This window comes from Podarcis erhardii, assembly GCF_964252035.2.
Source record: "Podarcis erhardii genome assembly, chromosome: 16".
NCBI lineage: Eukaryota > Metazoa > Chordata > Lepidosauria > Squamata > Lacertidae > Podarcis > Podarcis erhardii.
The window spans coordinates 14,191,989-14,206,119 of NC_138514.1; positions in this window are offsets into that span (position 1 = coordinate 14,191,989).

Consider the following 14,131-nt stretch of genomic DNA (forward strand, 5'->3'; position numbering starts at 1 on the left):
AGATGCTTTGACGACAGCCCCAGCTCAAGCAAGGCTGTCATGCTAAGCAGGGATTGCTCTTATTGATTGTGGCTTTTGCTTTTCAAAGGAAAATAATCCCAGGGCACCGAGCCCTTTTGTCTTTAATGAGAAAGCACAATCGTTTGATGATTTTTGCACACAAAAATAAAAGTGCGGCACAGTTCGTTCCCCCCTCCACCTGCCAATCCCCAGAAATACTGCATTGGTTGTATTCAAAGTGTGTGTGTGTGTGTGTGTGTGTGTGTGTGTGTGAGAGAGAGAGAGAGAGAGAGAGAGAGAGAGAGAGAGAATAATATGTATCTTCAGTTTAAGTTGTTCTCTAAAATGAATACTGCAAAACCGAGAGTGAAGGCAGCAGAGAGTAGCTGAAGCCATGGAATTGGCCCCTGGGGTCTCCAGGTGGCCCCCAGGCTGCTAAGCGTTTCTGTGGCTCACAGCCAAGCAGAGAATCCCAAGCGATGCAGCTGTTGCCAAGAATTCTGGAATATCTCGGGACCTTTTTTTTTCCTCTTCAAAAGACTTGATGTTGACAGAGCTTGGCTGCATAGAAAAGAATTTGTGGCTTGCTCTTTGAAGAAAGCTTTGCTAAACCAGAGAGCTCACGAGGCAGCAGCCAAATTGGACAGATGGGAGCTAGTTGCTACAGGACAAGACGGAAGGAGGATGGAACGATCAAAGGCTGGACTTCCTTTGCTCCCCGAGGGGCAGAATCAGGATTCTGGGCACTGCCAGCATCCTCTGTGTCTGTTTGGAAGGACTTGGGAACAGCAGGCCAGCAGGCCTTTGTCATTCTATGATCGTGGAACTGGGAATCTGGCTGCAGCTCCCACTTCAGTCATTGTGTCAGCACTGATTTTCAGACTGATGATTCTATCACATTTCTGGGCCCCGTTCCACGGTGAAGTTTGACCAAGACACAGGGCTGCCGTCAGAGGTTTCCCTCTCTTGATGCCAGGCAAAGCATGGGCACATCCCTTCAGCAACTGGTGAATAACTCATTATCTTGGCCTTTTTGCTAGCAGCAAGACAAAGTTGAGGACGGCGAAGTGGGCAGCCTTTCCCACTCTCCAGCTATTCTGGACCACAACTCCCATTTGCCGCAGCAGCAAATGACTGTGCTGACTGGGGGTGATGGGAGTCATAGTCCAGAACATCTGGAGGGCACCAGGTTGGGGAAGGCTAGCATAGGGGGACCCACCTGAGCACCAGGCAAGGCTGGTGGTGACAAAGATCTGAAAAATTCCCTACACTTTTTACAATAGCACCCCAGGCCAAACACCCATCACCCCCATCTTCCTCCACACTCCCAAAACACACCAGAGATTTAGGGGGACGTGACTGGTTCAGTCACACTGGGTGCAGAGCATTGGGGGTGCCACAACTATGATGTAGAATGGAAGGTGAAAGCTGGGGCCACCCAATTTGGGTGTCACACAGTGTGCTGCTGGAATTTGACATCCCAAGATCCGCCACTGCACACCCAGTCCTTTCTCCAGGTGCGGATTTATTAGTGGAGTAAATTTGCACACAAATAAAGTGGTAGATATTAAGGGAAAACAATGGCATTGCCTGTTGTCCTCAGGTGGTCAGTTGTCAGGCAGCAGAGGAACCAACCCCCACGGCAGGTTGCCAGGAACGGAGAAGACAAGGAAAAGCTATCACCATCTGCTTTTTATTCAATAATTACAGAGAGAGGCTTGGAAATGCAGCCTCTTGGAATAATGACGTTGCCCCGAGTGAGTCTCCACCCCCTTTTCTCCCACTTCCTCCTTCTCTCCTACTGGTGGTGCTGAGGGTCCTTTGCTTCTGAGCTCTTTGCTCTACAGTGGTACCTCGGGTTACAGACGCTTCGGGTTACAGACTCCGCTAACCCAGAAATAGTACCTCAGGTTAAGAACTTTGCTTCAGGATGAGAACAGCAGGAGGCCCCATTAGCTAAACTGCTGCTTCAGGTTAAGAACAGTTTCAGGTTAAGAACAGACCTCCAGAAGGAATTAAGTTCTTAACCCGAGGTACCACTGTATTACTTTCAAGGCTTGCTGGGTTCGGGGGCGGGGGCTGGGATGCTTTCAAAAGACACTGTGTCCATCAGCTGTTGCCTTCCAGGTGCTTCCTCTTCCTCCTCCTCCTCCCCCATTATTTCCAAGCATTCCCTCTCATCTGCCTCTGAGCTGTGACCTTCCTCAAACCCCTTTGTAATTCTGAACTGTCTCCTTCTCCTTCTCTGGAAGGGTCAGGCTGGGGAGGCGGTTTCCACCATTCCTCCTCCGCCCAGTCCCTGACATCACTGCCCGTGTTGTAGAAGGGCACCATCTGAGGACAGCATCCCCTCCTTTGAGTGAGAGAAGGGGTGGAGCAGCTCCCTCTGCCCAGTCAGTCCCTGACAACATGGGCAGATTTGTGATTGTTTCTGCACTGACTGTACAAAAGCCTGCAGGAAACGTACAGTATCACAAATGCATTTCAAAGATACAGTGTGTGGGTGTATAATACATGCTTTGCCTCCGAGGTCAGGGGCAGTAACATGCTTCTGAATACCAGTTGCTGGAAACTGCAGGAGGGGAGAGCAGTCTTGTGTTCGAATCCTGCTTGTGGGTTTCCCACAAGTATCTGGTGGGCCACTGTGAGAACAGGATGCTGGACTTAATGGGCCCCATTTGGCGTGACCCAGCTGCAGGGCTCTTCCTGTGTTCTTACTTGGTTGCCTGATTCATCAGAGGAATGATCTCTTTAATAGGTTACAATCTTTCGTATCCATCAAACCAAGTGATTGATTAAACACAGCAGCCCTATATAACACGGTCATAGCATCAGTGGGGCACATCTGGCTGCTGCAAAAAGGTTTCGGAATTCCACACAGAACAAGAGTAGCAATAATCTCCTCACAGATATAGGAGGGAGGTTTCTGACCCAGGTGCTTCTAGTTCACTTCAAAGAGTGTGGTTTTTAAAATCATACACTTTTTTTGGGGGGGGGGCGCGGAATGAGGCATTATCAATCCATGGAGTCAAAGGAAGCTGGGCTACTTCTTCGGCTAGAGATCCACTAAAGGGGAAGGGGGAGAAACGCCCCACTCTCCAGCCAAGCCTGAGAGTTTCTTTTGCAATTTGAAAAGCAGGCATCACTTAGGACAGGCAAACAGCCTGGGTTGTGATAGGGGGAAAAAAAATCAATCAGGCAGCTCGGCTGGACTTATTGACAGCAAATGAAGGGCTACTTTCTCACCATGGCAACCACAAAGGCCCAACATGTTCAATGACATCCTAGCCTTTCCCTCGTTATTCATTTGGAGGGGTGAATGTGGGGCAGCCTCTTCTCTGGGCGAAACAAAAAAAACCTCTCTGTGGGGCATTCTCACACGGAGGGAAGGTCCACTCAAGAGAATGGCACTGAGAAGATTGGAAAGCTGTGCCCACCTTGAGGGTGCCAGCCCATGGCCAGTCTGGATTAGGGATGCCAGACATCCCCGTCTGACCTGGGGTCTCCAGGTTTGCCGGGCCCCTTCAAGATGGCAAATGGAGAGCTTGAATCTCCAGGTGGGTGTAAAGGTAAAGGGAAAGGGACCCCTGACCATTAGATCCAGTCGCGGATGACTCTGGGGTTGCGGCGCTCATCTCACTTTATTGGCCGAGGGAGCAGGCGTACAGCTTCCGGGTCATGTGGCCATGACCAGAGCAGCGCACGGAAAAGCCGTTTACCTTCCCGCCGGAGCGGTACCTGTTTATCTACTTGCACTTTGAGAGTGCCTTTAATAACAATAAATCATTAAGAAGACTAAGCATGCACCTTGCATGCTTCAGCCCAGCAGGACCTGGTTTAAACTTATAACATGGACAATTGGAGAGGGTTTCCCCATCTGCCCCTTATTTCCTTCAACAGCTCATGCAGAAACCACCTTTTTGACCATTGGACCCAGTATTGGTCTCATCCACTCAATCCACCGGAGCATTTTTGCATGCAGGATATAGTCATGTTCCTAACTCACCAAGGGTTTAAGACCACTGGCTACCCTCACCTGGCTTAGCTGGCCAGCTGAAGCCATTCCTAGAGTGTGGCCACTGTCACATGTTAACTGCTTCCAGGAGCCACAGGATGGGGACCAAATGTGGATGAACTACCTTAGAAGGAGCATGGCGCGTCCCCCATCAAAGATACTGCCCCTCCCCTAATGGCCCATGCAACCTACCTGGCAACCCCAGGACTCAGCTACATTGGTAAAGAAAAAAAACGCTTTATATGCGTTATAACACTGTGGCCCCAGATGGCACTGTGGAGTCCCATCTTTCGCCAATGGAATTTCACTTTATGAAGTTTACAACGTGTATAACTGAATTGCGTTTTTGATGTGTCTAAGTCCAGCCCTATTGTGGGTGTATCAGCACCTGCTCTCTGAATATAGTTCCATCTTGAAACAGCCAGTTCACCCCTGTTGCAACCAGTTCCCAGGAGGAGGAAGGTCTTGGAGAGCCAGCTGGCCCTTGCCAGGCAGAGTGACCTTGGAGGTGTGGTGGCCTGGAGTCGAGGAGATGCTAATTCCGCTCCACCTCCACTCCACCTCCACGCCTGCCCTTGCCAAGACCGACAGAGAGATTCACTGCGAGCTGGCATTACGAACCTCCTCCCCCCCGCCCCCGCTTTCTGATGCTGAGATGTTACAGGAGGTAATAGATTTCGACACGTTTCATTGAAATATAACAAAATATTTGCATGGAGTTATTAGATAAATGGGAGCTGACTGGCGTCAGCAGCACTCATTTGCCAAATGTGAGATGGAAATTCATTTAGAATGAAAGAAAGGGGAAGCTTAAGTTTATGTTAATGGATTGATTTCAGATCGTATCCACTAGCTCCCAACAAATACGTTGCAATCACTGTATTTCTCCCTCTCTTGCTTCACCGGGGTGGGAGGGGTGTGCGTGTGGATCTTGCCATATGTGTGGGCTTGTTGATGTTTCATGTCTATCTAGGGTTACAATTCACTAATTGCTAATAGCCAGCCATTACATCTGCCATTTACACAGCCTTCATTCTGCAGAAGCTAAACAAGCCCTTTGACTCACATCATCACCTTGTTTCCCATTCGGAAGCAGGCAGACAAACACTATTTATTAATTAATTATCCAATCAAGCTTAGTAAATTATATGAAACATATTGTAAGCACCCCTTGCCAAGGACAGGGTCACAGGTATATTCCGTTGAGCATATTATTTTTATTTTTTATTTTTAAAAATGTTTCTCTCTAACTCACTCTGTCTTTAAGATTCGGGACGCATTAGAATTTTAAAATGATGCATACGGAGATAAATCAAATTGAGACACACCTGTCAGACTTGTCAAAGCTTAAGCCTAGCTTTAAGAACATCTGCTGTATCCTGTAAGGCAGAAAGGTTGTGGAATAAGGAGATTTCTCCTCAAAGATGAGAGACAATCTGTAGGTTCAATATTAAGGATAAGCAACCTAACCCAAGGTGGTTATGCAAAATCAATATGGGAAATCCAGTTCTTTTCTGATTTCTGACCTTGTGACCACCTTGACTACTTGGCTGCCAGTCTTCCCCAAATAATGCAAATGTATGGCGTTTCCGTGCGCTGCTCTGGTTCGCCAGAAGCGGCTTGGTCATGATGACCACATGACCTGGAAGCTGTACGCCAGCTCCCTCAGCCAATAAAGCGAGATGAGCGCCGCAACCCCAGAGTTGTCCACGACTGGACATAATGGTTAGGAGTCCCTTTACCTTTAACAGTTTACTTTTATCACAGAACGGCATGGTTTGATGAATTCCCATGGCTGATACTTTTTGCTTTGGTAGTTAGACAATTTGTGAACATTCCATAATACCATCTCAGCAACCATTGTCTACGCAAGCGGGTGAGAAGGAGAGAATCACTATTGAAATATTCCTATTGACCCTCAGTAGCCACCTGGAGTTTGATCAAAAAGCAGCACAGGAGTGAAGGCTGAGAGAGAAGCAGTTGATAAATGGCTGGATTTATAAATGCCTGGATTTATTGCCCATCTCTAGATATAAAAGCAGACTGATATGAAGCAACCAAAAACCTGCATTGCAGATGAGAGGCAGGGAAATTAATAATGCAGCCGTAATAGTCATAATGAGCAGCTGTGCACAGGCTAATTAGCTCCGGGTCCTCTCCCCCTTTAGCCTCCAACTTCTGCATGTGTTCACGCGCGCGTGTGTTTGTGTGTGTGTGCAGGTCTTAATGAGCAAGAACCTAAATCGGGAAGCAGCCCAGAGGCTTGCAGGTGAGCGAGGGGCCTTGGTCCACCTGAACGAGGTGGTGGTGGTGCAATGGCATTTGCCTTGCTAATGACGGGCAGCTACTGGGGGAGCTGGATGCATAATTGAGCAGATGCTGGGCTCGGAAACACAGGCTGTCCATCAAACGAGGCCGTGAGGGCTCTGAAATGATGCACAACCTGCTCATGCCATGAAAGTGGACAGGCTTCAGATTTTGTGAACTGACCGGAGAGAGAGCAATTTCCTTTTCTTTCAAATACTCATACACTGAATTGGGACTGGTCCAATTCAGCCAGTGACCTACAGTACCTTCCTGCTTGAGGTGTTTCAGGGACTGGGAAACCACCCCACCCAACTCATGCATCAGAAGATATTGAACTGTAGCTAGCACAATCGGTTGAACGTGAGACTCCCAATCTCAGGGTTGTGGCTTCAAGTCCTGCATTGGGTGAAAGATTCCTGCGTTGCAGGGGATTGGACTAGAATTTTAAGGTTACCAGATTTTTTTCAGCGAATCTGGGGACACTTTTCCGCTTCAATGGATTTTGCTAGAGGACTGATTGGTAGATCCGGGGGACTGTCCCCAGGAAACAGCGACGACTGGTAACCTTAGACTAGATGGCCCTTGTGATTCCTTCCAGCTCTACAACTCTGTCTGTCTGTCTGTCTGTCTGTCTGTCTGTCTGTGATTCTTCAGTGGCTGAAAGTGCCCCAGGCTGCTCAGCAGTGAATTCTGCTAGTTGTACAATAGGAACATTTGAAAAGGATGCAGTTTGCTTTGAGGACTGCCTCTCCCCATATTAAATGACCTGGACCCTATGATCATCTTCCAAGGCTATTTTTTGTGTGCCTCCTCTGTGAGAGGGATGGCAACATGAGAGCAGGCCTTTTCTGCAGTGGCTCCCGGCTTGTGGAATGCTCTCTCCAGAGAGCTTCTCTTTAGGTGCCATATAAAAATATTCCTCTTCTTCCAGACCTTTGGATAATTAAACAATTTATGACTTTTAAACTTGCGTTTGTGTGTGGAGGGGGTTATTGATTGTTACTTTGGTATGCATCTCTGTGTTTTTGATATTGCAAACTGCCCTGTGATCCTCGGATGATGGTGGTATAGAAATTTATTTATTGAATAACCCTAGCCATAATGTGTATATGGAGTGTTAGGGGAAGGGTAGTACCTCTGGTGGGGGACATGTCATGTTTCCTCTGGAGTTGTTTGTCCACATTTGGCCCCCACAGTGCGCTCAGTTCTCACCTTTCAAGTTGCGCCCCACTGCTTCAAATTGGGCCCCACTGGCTAGCCCTGAGTCTCATAGTTACTGGGCCTGAGTTGCCCTGCCCTTGCATGAAGTCTTGGGTTTACAATTTTGGGAGTGGGGGGACTGAGGCACTGGGGAGAGGGCAGGCTGGTGAGGCCCCCTAGATCTTGAGGCCCTAGGCTTCAGCCTACTTAGCCTATACATAAATTCAGCCCTGGGTCAAGGCGGTAGACACCTCTCTGCCACCACCATTGCTGCAACATCAACGTCCTGAATGTATACTGTAGTATTTATTTATTTAGCCACGCCCCTCCTGGCAAACCAGATTGGTTGACCCAAGGAGTGACACAGCCGGGGATTCCCTAATGGTGCACGGGGGGGGGGGGGGCTAGCCATGCCCCCCGTAGTGCAGAGGGGAGAGCTCCTGACGAACCCACAAAAAGGAAATGACTTTCATGGGCAGGTGCTCGGGGGCCACAAGAGATTGCTTTTTCAAAATTGCTTGGGGGCCGTTTGAAACCAGCCTGGGGGCCTCAAGTGGCCCCCGGGTCGGACTTTGGACATGCCTTATTTAAGGTCTCTCGTCCCATGCTGTAGATTTGGCAAGCATCTTTCAGATAGTCGCTGACTATCAGTGTTGGGTGAATATATTTTTGTGTGCCAGCAGGGGTATTCCGCTGTTTAAATGTTTTCAAGATGAGCCAGTCATTTTTATGAATATTTGTTTTTTTATAGTATCTTACACTTTATTGAACCTGTCTTTATTGTCATACACCACCTTGACATTTTATATGAGTTGGCGGTTTATAAATATTTTTTTAAATTTTTTTAAAAAAGGTTTCTGGTGCTCATTCTAGTTAAAGGAACTAGACATTTATATTTCCTGAAATAAACATTGCTGTGTGTCCCTGTCCTGCACCCAGTCTGTGACAAACAATACACACTCAACTCAATTGGCACTCTGAGACCCTCATTATTCAGATGCATGAAGAGACAGGGTTGTTTTAAAGGAAGAATTCCCCTGGGTAACAACCAACTAAACAATTCACACCTGAAATAAGTTGCGGTGATAAAGAGAGAGACAGACAGACAAAAGCCTACAATATAAAAACACTCTCTTTGTGGACACTCTTAGAGGCAGATGCCATTGCCATAATCTTCTGATACCATGTTAACAAAGAGTATTAGCCCAGGAAAAAAAAGCGACTTGCTTTGCAAAAAGGTTGAGATTTTCTCCCAACAAAAAAAAAACTGTGCTCTGAAAGGACAAAAATGAGAACATCCAAGCCTGCAATTTTGGGACAAGCCCTCCTCTCTTGAATGTCAACGACATCCTCATTAGTATTCTGAGCAATTGCAAGAGACACTTAGAGGCCTAAAGACAGCTTTGTGGAAACACAATTGAAATATCTTTCTAAATGACCGGCGGAGATTGAGTGACGTGCCCTTCTTAAGCTAAATAAAATTAAAGCCAAACCTTTTAAAAAATACATGAGCGAAACATCCTTTTTACGTTTCATTATGCAAATGCAGCTGTCCGATGCTGCCCAAATTAGCTCTCCCCTTTAAAAAGTTTTCTGATTTTGCTTTTTGTTCTCAGTCACACAGCTGTCTGACACAGCTGGGGATATTTCCCTTTCTCCCCAGATTCCGTATTTTAAAAACCCACTGGCAAAATAAAAATAACACCCCTGTCCTCACCCACCCCCCAACATCCTGGTCATCATCTGAACTGCAAGCAACAGGAGATAACAGGCGCAAAACTGGGAAGAAATAAACAGGTTGCTCTAAAAAAGTTTGGGAAGATTTTGAATCCACTTGCCAGTGCAGAAAGTGTTCTGTAGAACCTGGAATACTAATATGTGTGGCATACCCTGAGTCAACTTTCATAGGCAGCTGCTGGCTTCATCAGATGCACAGATTCAGGGTAATTTAAGTCCTGAAAAGTCCCTTCTTTTTTATTTCTTCCCACAGCATATAATTAAGTAGGATAACCTGCCTGCTGTAAGAGGTGGTGATGGACATTAGCCTGGTTGGTTTTACATTGATATCAGGCCAGCATTCCCCAACCTAAAAGGTAAAGGTAAAGGACCCCTGACAGTTAAGTCCAGTTGTGAACGACTCTGGGGTTGTGGTGCTCATCTCGCCAGTGTGGTATAGTGGTTAAGAGTGGTAGACTTGTAATCTGGTGAACCGGGTTCGCGTCTCCACTCCTCCACATGCAGCTGCTGGGTGACCTTGGGCCAGTCACACTTCTTTGAAGTCTCTCAGTCCCACTCACCTCACAGAGTGTTTGTTGTGGGGGAGGAAGGGAAAGGAGAATGTTAGCCACTTTGAGACTCCTTCGGGTAGTGATAAAGCAGGATATCAAATCCAAACTCTTCTTCTTCTTCTTCTTCTTTACTGGTCAAGGGAGTTGACTTTTGTCCACAGACAGTTTTCTGGGTCATGTGGCCAGCATGACTAAGCCGCTTCTGGCGAAACCAGAGCAGCGCACGGAAACGCCGTTTACCTTCCTGCCAGAGTGGTACCTATTTATCTACTTGCACTTTGATGTACTTTCAAACTGCTAGGAGGCAGGAGCTGGGACCGAACAATGGGAGCTCACCCGTCGCAGGGATTCTAACTGCTGACCTTCCAATCAGCAAGCCCAAGGCTCAGTGGTTTACACCACAGCGCCACCCACGTCCCCTTCCCCCAGCCTATTATCCTCCAATTGTTTTGGACTACAACTCCCATCAGCCCAAGACAGGTCCGCCATGCTGATGGGGGTTCCAGTTCAAAACAGCTGAAGAGGACAACAGGTTAGGGAAGGTACCATTAGACCAGCTGATGGAAGAGGAAATCCTAGTGGCTATTGGAGGTGACTACAAATGGGAAGAAATTGGATTCAGTTGGGGTTCCTGTATTGCAGGGGGTTGGACTAGATGACCCTTGGGTCCCTTCCAACTCTATAGTTTTATGATTCCTTGGCATGTTAATGTGAATCTGTCTAATTAGCAGTTGAAGCTATATGCAGACAAAGGCACGGCCATCCATCAAAATTAACAGTTTTCCAAATTTTGCAATACAGTTCTCCAACCAGAAAGGCATACAAAAACGTTTTTAGAAAGTGTACATAAAAACACAAATTAGTGAAAACAACATACAAAAGTACATTCTATTAGGGAAATTGTTTGCATGAAATGTTCATATTGGGGAAAGTGTACAGTAACAATAAATAATAAATTATTTGGAAATGCAGTAAAATGTTATAAAAACAAGGAACTGCAGAAAGAAGGGGAGGGGAGTCAAAAGAAGATATATATATATATGAATTGTTTGCTTTTCGGTTCCCCCTGAATTTTTGTATGTTGTAAAATTAATTATATATTTTTTTTTCAAAAAAATGTGTTTATTAGGTCCAAAAATTATTGAGGACTTAAGAAAAGATAAGAAAAATGCCACAAACCAGTGTGGAAATGTAGTGAACTGAACTTAAGGCTCAAAAAATGAGAAAGAAACCAAAATCGATAGTCATTCACACATTGATTGATACGTGCAACCTGCGTGTTCAGAGGCAGGTGGTATCTCTCTTCCTGCTCAGACGGTGTACCCTCCCGTTTGCTGTTTTGCTTTTCAAACACTTCATTCCCCATCTTCACCCCTGGCATGGGACACCAATTCCCTGGAGCCCAAACCTGCTGCCCTTGCTAAAGTCTTCTGGGAGCAAGTTGCCATGACTTCTGCACATCATGCTCTGGTAAGCAGATATTGCTGAGAGGTATGACAGGCAAAGCATCACTTCTCAGCTGCCTGTGGCTGGGAGCTGTAGCTCGGAACCAAAGGAATGGAAATGAAATACAATTTGAGGACCACTTAATACACCTGGAATTTGCTCGGTGATCGACAGGAGCAGACCGGCCTCCTGATCAGTGCCTTTCTGTGATATATAAGCAAAGAGGGCTAAATAGAGGTCAGAGGACTTTCTTTCTTTGGGGAGGGACATTTTACTGTGTGTGTAAAACATGTAGGCATATATGCAGGTACAACACAGACAAAGAGCCTCCCAATTTCAGTGCCCATGTCTCCTGCAATGAGGGTCTTAAGTGTTTGTAACCAGACCCTCCAAGTATCCCTATTTTTCAGGGACAGTCCCAGATTTACAGAAGCCATTCTGGTTTCTGATTTGATCCTGGAATGTCCTGCTTTCCCTTAGGATGTCCCCATTTTCATCAGAGAAATGTTGGAGGGTATGGAATAGGATGTCCCTATTTTCATTAGAAAAATATTGGAGGGTATGGAGTTACACGACCCCCCCCAGCCAAGGTAATAAGTAACCATACAACCTTTAGAAGACATCTGAAGGCAGCCCTGTATAAGGAATTTTTTATGTTTAATGTTTTATTATGTTTTAATATGTTGGAAGCTACCGAGAGTAGCTGGGGTCAACCCAGTCAGATGGGCAGGTTATAAATAAAAAAATTATCATTGCTGTTGTTGTTATTATTGAGCAGGATGTCCCTATTTTCAGTGGAGAAATGTTGGAGGGTGCATGCGTATGGAATTCATTGCGACAAGATGTTGAAATGGCTTTTTAAAAAGGATGCACCAAATCCATGGAGGCCCATCAACCTCTAGCAAGCGAGCCTTCATGTTCAAAGGCAGTCTACCTTTGAGGACCAGAAGTTGCAGGCAAACTACAGGGGGTGGTCATCGCCTCCTTTGTGAGACTTGGGAGCTGTTTCTGAAACACTTGCCTAGCCATCGCTGGATCAGAATGCTGGGCCAGAAGAGCCAAGGTTAGGATAAGACTGTCAATGGCTACTAGCCATGATGGCTGCCTCCAATATGCCTTTGAATACCAGTTGGTGAGGAGCGCAAATGTGTTTGTTAGAGAACCGTTGTGCTCATGCCTTGCTTGCAGGCTTTCCACAGGCATCTCTTTGGCTACTGTCACGGTCTGGTTCCCGGGTGATCAAAGTCCTGGCTGGGGACGTCAGGACCCGGGGGCAAGATGGCAGGGTGGGAGCAGTAGTCCAGAAGCCAGGGGTCAGGAAGCCAAGGGTCCGAGGATCAAGAAGCAAGGAGTCATGAAGTCAGGGGTCCGAGGGACAGGAAGCAAGGAGTCACAAAGTCAGGGGTCTGAGGATCAAGAAGCAAGGAGTCACGAAGTCAGGGGTCTGAGGATCAAGAAGCAAGGAGTCACAAAGTCAGGGGTCTGAGGATCAAGAAGCAAGGAGTCATGAAGTCAGGGGTCCGAGGGACAGGAAGCAAGGAGTCACAAAGTCAGGGGTCTGAGGATCAAGAAGCAAGGAGTCACGAAGTCAGGGGTCTGAGGATCAAGAAGCAAGGAGTCACAAAGTCAGGGGTCTGAGGATCAAGAAGCAAGGAGTCATGAAGTCAGGGGTCCGAGGGACAGGAAGCAAGGAGTCACAAGTCAGGGGTCTGAGGATCAAGAAGCAAGGAGTCACAAAGCCCAAACGCAGCAAGGCAGGGAACATGTTGCTGTGGCAAAGAGCCGAAGGGAAATGCTGACCTTATATCCCTTCCTGGCTCTTGCCACCAGGTGCTCTTGCCTCACCTGTGCGGCTGTGCCATGCCTCTTCAGAACAAACTTAGGAAGGCCCCAGTCCTGCAGAGTCCTATTGGTCACAGGGCCCGGCTCCTGCACACACTCCTGACAGCCACTGTGAGAATAGGATGGTTGATGAGATGGCCCCCCTTTGGTCTGATCCAGTTACAGGGCTCGTCCGATGTTCCTAAGGCCTTTTTTTTATGCTCTTGAGATCTCGCGTTATGGAACTGCTCCCTGAGGGCTGCTTCCAAAGAGAAGAGCAAACGCCTGTGCAGAAAGGAAGTGCATTGTTGGAATCAAGACAAAGAGGAGGAGGATGGCTGCATCTCCCAAGTCTGACTTCATGCAGAGTCATTAGTCCTTGCGGAGGATAACCACCCTTCTTGTCCACATGATCATGATTGAAGTACATCTATGCAGAGTCTAAAAATAGGGCCTGGGTGCTACCTGGAGCTTTGCTTACACTTAAAAGTGGTCTTGCATCGCAGCAGAAGACAGCTAGAGATGGAGCAGGTATTCACACCTAGCTCTCTCTCTCTGTGGCAGTAATTAGAAAGAGAAGCTGCATGGTGTCACAATACTGAGCTGCACCATGACTTTTTAGGAACTGGCTGAGTCTATATGTCCCAATTTTCCCTGGCCTCTACAAGGGGGGGGGGGGTGATGACTCACGGAGAACTGGCTAGCTGCTCCCAAAGGTGCCAGCCTTATAACTGCCTCAAAACGATTGGGGATGAGAGCCCTTTAACTCCGGTTTCCGATTTAATTGCTAGCATCCTCATTAGCATGTCCTCCCCCTTTCTTTGCCCTTGCCTCTAATGAGTGACTTCCACACAATGTACAAGATGTAAGTATGGTACACAAGTTATTAATCTTCCAGCGAAGCAATTACACCAACTCAGAATTCCTTGCGGCCGGTGAGCCGGTTCTTCCTGTGGTCCCCCTTCTTATCAGGTTAGCAATTTCAGATCTACATTAAGTGTTCCGAAATCAATTTTCAGCTTATTTTGTGCAGCAGAAATTTGCCATGCCTGGA